We start from the raw sequence: 5,908 nt of genomic DNA on the forward strand, positions 1-5,908 counted from the left end.
CACAACTGGAGAATTGGAAGGGAGATTTTTCAGTAATTTGCCAAGGTAACGAGGAACTCTCTCAGAGGGGAGTTTATTCACAGATTGTTGGCTCTGGGTTATGCTGGGCCATGTGAATCTCTGCTTGAAAACACACATACAAGTAAACACTTTGGTATGATCTACCCTATGGATGGGAGAATAAGCAGAGCCCTGGAAAGCCTCGAGGTCATTACTAGTCATGTGATCCTAGACACCCAATTTAAGCCCTGTAAGGTCCCAGTTTACTCCTTTGTGGAATGGAGATAGCAGTCACCTCACAGGGCAGTTGTGAGAGTTAAATAAGATAGTAATCATAAAGTCTTCTGTACAGTAATTGACATAAGTGCTTAGTAGCACTATTGCTGCTGTTATCATTAACTCAGTTTTAATTTGTGTTTTCTTTGTTTTTCTTCTAGGCCGGGTGGTAAGTGGGGAAGGCTATAGAACCACAAAAAATAAAAAAGTGTCCTATTCCATAAGCTTCATGAAATGATACGTTGTAGAGTGTGGGTTGACAATCAGGACTCTGTCCATACTCGGAGACTAGGTTGATTCTACCAAATAGAGATGGTCCCTAGGGATAAAGATGGATAACTGGCTGCAGGTACATCTGTTCCAGGGTCCAAGGTTAGTCAGTTTGCTATAGTGCTGAGTGCCTGGGGAGATGCTAACTTCTCAGATCAGAGGGAAGTTTCTTATTACTGGATCCTATAAAGAAATCATTTAGTTTGGAGATTTAGAAATATTTAGGGGGACTTCCCTGGCAGTCAAGCAGTTGAGACTTCGCCTTCCAATGCAGGGGGTGCGGGTTCAATCCCTGGTTGGGGAGCTAAGATCCCACATGCCTTGCGGCCAAAAAACCAAAACATAAAACAGAAGCAATATTGTAACAAAACAAATCTTCTCAGATCAGAGGGAAGTTTCTTATTACTGGATCCTATAAAGAAATCATTTAGTTTGGAGATTTAGAAATATTTAGGGGGACTTCCCTGGCAGTCAAGCAGTTGAGACTTCGCCTTCCAATGCAGGGGGTGCGGGTTCAATCCCTGGTTGGGGAGCTAAGATCCCACATGCCTTGCGGCCAAAAAACCAAAACATAAAACAGAAGCAATATTGTAACAAATTCAATAAAGACTTAAAAAAATGGTCCACATAAAAAAAAAAAAGAAATATTTAAACAAAGTCATTTTTGAGATGACTTTTTGAGATTCTCACACAGACTATGAATCAGAAATGCTCAAATTCAATATGCCAGAGTTCTTTGGTTATTAAATCTCACTTGGGGATATTTTCCAACATGTTCTGGGGAATGAGATGCGTGTCTCCCATTCATGGTAACAGGGAGAGTAGGAACCATGTCCAAAGAGACCCCATGTGTGTCCGGATAGCAGGCCTGCCTTAGTGCCACATATGTTTTCCATGGATTGGAGGGTATCTTAGGTGTGGCTCCCTGAAAACAGAGAGCAAGACAGGAATTTGGCAGCATGTTAGGGGTGCACTTTCAGGAGAGAAAGAGTAAAGTGAGGCAAGCAGGATAAAGAAGGTAAAGATGCTATGCAAGGATGTGGTCTCATCTGGAGTCTGGCTTCTGCCTGATCCCACGGAGAGCTCTGGAGCATGGTGTCTACCCCTGAGTAGATCTCATCTTGAGGCAAGAGGACTGGCCTCTTGAACCCCCAAGTCAGCAAGTCAGTGGCTGTGGGGTGTCCCCAGTTGGGAGGGGAAGGTGTAATCTCTCACATGTGCTCCTTTCTGTCTGAGGGCACTTCTCCAGAGAAGGCGGCACCTCTGAGCCATTAACAGCATCATTCCCAGCAGCTGGTTAGGGGATCTGAGAGAGACCCCAGCATAGTCTCCCACAGACAGTGTCTCATTTGAAGTCAGCTATGTACCCCTTACTGCTGCTTTGACTGAGGATGTATTTGGAACAGGGGGGTTAACACCTCTAAAGAGGGTGTTCATTCTCAAGCTTGACTAATACATGGATGCTCTCCTAAGAGGGGAACATTTTCTGAGCTTCCAACATTGGCTTTAATTGTTTTTATTACAACTTTACTTAAATATATATAAACCTGATGGTTTCAGTAAGCTTCCTATGCTTACATTTCTTAAAAAGACATGAAATAAAAAGAAATTACAAATTAATTTTTTAAAGTATATGACCATGGAAAATCAAGTTGACAATATAAATCCAATGAGATGGATGATACTGTTTTGCTGAAACTAAATTGCTGTTTCAAGATAAATTTGTGACTGTGCAATGGCACAGATGGTCTCACGTTTCACACGGCCTCTGTTACAGGACGCTGGGTGAAGGGCCCACTTTCCAGCACTCTTCTGTAGCAGAATTTCTGCAAAACCCGCAGTTGCAGAGTTGGTGAAGTTCTCTGACCTTTCCTTAAAGAGAAGGCATTATTCAGCGTTGCCATGTAGTTTGGTCTCTACTCTTGTCCTCAGCCCATGGTCATTAAAGGCATACATCTTGGCACCACTGTGATCACAAACCCAAATGCAAACACAGGCATTTAAAATGCCATGGCCATCCTCAGTCAGTCAGTCATCCACGACGTACTTACACAACTTTATCAGAATGAAAGTATAATATTTTAAAAGTCATTTAAAGAACTCTTTTAGAGCACTTAGGGCCCCCAGAGACTGTTTGCACATCATTTGATATGAAACAGCAGCTCTTTCCCATGACAAGGGAACATGTATATGGTGAGTTCGCCCCTGTGATGCCACTTGGGATACCCAAGAAAGCACCATTCTGGCTCCTGCTGGTTGGGACAAGAGGATGGAGATGAGGAAGGTCAGCAGTGGAGAGTGAACCACTGACAGTCTGCAAGGCCACTGGATGTGCCCTTGGCCCCATGTCTCATTACAACATTGATGATGCCTCTTGTGCTACGCAAACCACCGACAGAACATAGTGAAAACCCAGAGAGCCATGAGCTCCTGCCCAGAGGGTCCAGCAAGCGGGTTGGGAGACTGGGGTTCCTGGTGCATCCTGGGTGATGATGAACATTGTCATGTTGCCTGCAGGCTGTTCCAAGTGGGAAGGCTCAGGGACCGGAGTGCTTGTGCCACTTGCAGAGGAAGGTTCCTGACTTCCTCGCCTCCCTGTGCTTCCTTACAACAAACTCTGTTCCCTGAGGCAATCTGAGCACCACCTGAGCTAGTAGATTAATGAAGACTGATAGAAAAGGTAGAAGTCTCCCAAATTCAGGAACAAGACCTGCATTGAGCCGGAGAGCCCAGTGTGAGCCACAGGGGTTAAGAAGAGCCTTGCGGTAGAGGGCAGGCATTAAAACACACTCTTTAATCACAGAGGTCAAAGCACAAAGGAAACCAGGTGGGCAGCTGCAGGTTCACCCTCTTCCAGATCATCCTCTAATTTAATACTGGGAAAAGAGGATTCAGAGAGGGTGACTTGTTCAAGGTCTCACACGTTTACTGAATAAATATTTAGGGATCAGTGTCCACTAAAGTCTGGAGACTCTGCTGTGTACCAGATACACAACAGACAGTCGTGAGCCCTCAGGGAGCTCAGGGTTTAAGAGGTAGATAGAAGCGAGCAAACAGATGGTGATGATGCAGTGACATCAGTGTCCTGAGAGAAGGGGCACACGGGAGGGTCTCCTTACATAGCCGGGCAGTCAGAGGGAGCTCCCTAGAGGACGGGCTGGCAAATCCCACAGTGAATGCAGAGGTCTTGTTCTGTTTCTGTGCTGGCCTCACTGCCCAAAGCTTGGCAGGAAGTTTGGGGCCAGGGGCTCACTGCTCCGCAGCAGTGAATGAGCAGCAGGAGAACCAAGGAGAAACTCCACGTTCTTTCAGGGGCATTGATTGAAAACTAAAAGAATTGTGGGCTCACTCACATGACAACTTCTTTTTGAAAGGGCTATTTTATCTTGAAGATTATGAGTTTGGAGGAACTAAGGTGATTGGCAGTGGAAAGAATCAGAACATGTGAAATTCCTTAAAAATTTATTGAGTTAAATAACTTTGTCTATGTTACACATAATTAAAAAAAAAAAAAACCCTTAAAAAAAAAAGAAAGATGGAAGCTGCTGGAAACATTCTTAGCCAGTTTCTTCTAATATTTCAATTCTACACCATGACCAGAAGGCTTCCTAGCTCTCTCTTCACAAGAGTCTGTAACTCTCAGTTTTCTTCCATATAAATCCAACTCTGTGCTGACTTTTAAGGCCAAGGTCATCCAGCTCTGTTACCTCACAGCTCCCAGCAGGCCCCTTCCATTCATTCAAATCGTAGGTGTTATAACGATCCTACCTGGTACCTATCTCTAACATTCCTCTGGAGATGACTAAATCCATGAGGTGGGATGTGAAGTTCATGAAAAGAGGCTTGCTATTTAAAGTGTGGTCCCTGGACCAGTAGCATCAGTATCACCAGGGAGTTTGTTAAAAATTGCAAAATCCTAGTCCCCAGCTCAGATCTACCGAATGAGACTTGAAGTCCAACAAGACCCTCAGGTGATTCTTGTGCAAATTAAACTTTTAAAAATGTTCTAAAGAGATAGTGTAAGTAGAATTAAATTCTAAATGTCATACAGGTAGTTTATATTAGATTTATCTGTAAGATAGCATCACATTGCTCACTTTTCTTATGTTAAATTAAAAAAACCCCAAAACTTGTACTAATAAAGTTTTTTGGTTTTTTCTGACTGACAATTACAGCATTTTGGTAGCTAATTTGAGTAATACTGGCATTATTACTACCTTTTTAAAGCATGCTCAGGATTCATAAAATAAATTTTAAAACCAGCAACTAAATAGGAATACATTTCCAACACAAAAACATTTAAACCCATTATAAAATGTTTAGAAAATTATAAATATATTGAAAATATAAATGCTAAATACACATTAACAGATTAAAATGAATAAACACAGTATTATCCATAGCACATTACATGAGAAAGAAGAAATGATAATTAATCACAAAAAATTTGAAAATGTAATTTGCCCTTTGTAAACAAATTAAAGAGCTAAATCTGAAAATAAAATAAAGGCCATGTGTGTTGATACCATGATTGGGGAATTGTGAGCACACCTTTGAACAAATTTTTCTAGCTGCTGAAATGGCTCCTGTGTGTTCTTATCAGGCAATCTGAGAAAGAAGACTCTTCATCTTCAGATAACTTTATAATTGTATCTCCTGTTTGAGGGACACTCTTTGGACAACTTTCAGGAACCAAAGTCATATAAATATATATATGTGTAAATAAATACATCAATTTATTTATTTATACATATATTTATTTATATATATATATATATATATAGAGAGAGAGAGAGAGAGAGAGAGAGAGAGAAGAGGGAGAGAGAGAGCTGTATGTTTTGTCTCAAAGAGAGCATTTCAGGTTTATCTATGTCGTCTTTGGTTTTATCTTGTACTCCTGATACTTTAAGCAGAGTTACCTGTTCCAGTTTCAAAACTGTCAGATTTATACACCACTAGTTGGAAAAACCTTTGAACCAGATAAGAATTATTCTTGTGGATGAGGCTTTACTTTATCAATTGTCATTTTCTTCCTCTTCTTGAGGATTCTGGGGATTAGAAAAATGCGTTCTAAACAGAAAGCTTTGTTCAACACAAAATTTGAATGCAACAGAGAACTCTTTAAATATGCAATCATTATGCAAATCATTTTCAGATTTATTTAAATTTTAAAATAATGGTGTTACATTAGTAAAAAATGCGTGATTTTTTAGTAGCATATATCAGAACACCCAAATACCAAAACTAATAATGACCGTAATGATTAGCAATATTGACATCAGGCAGAGGTCATTGTCAACAGACTTACTGAAATGGAAGAGCAAGAGATCATGGGAAAAAAATGACATTGTGGGAACTCTTT

The sequence above is a fragment of the Lipotes vexillifer genome, unplaced genomic scaffold (genome assembly GCF_000442215.2).
Source record: "Lipotes vexillifer unplaced genomic scaffold, Lipotes_vexillifer_v1.1 scaffold1221, whole genome shotgun sequence".
NCBI classification, from domain to species: domain Eukaryota; kingdom Metazoa; phylum Chordata; class Mammalia; order Artiodactyla; family Lipotidae; genus Lipotes; species Lipotes vexillifer.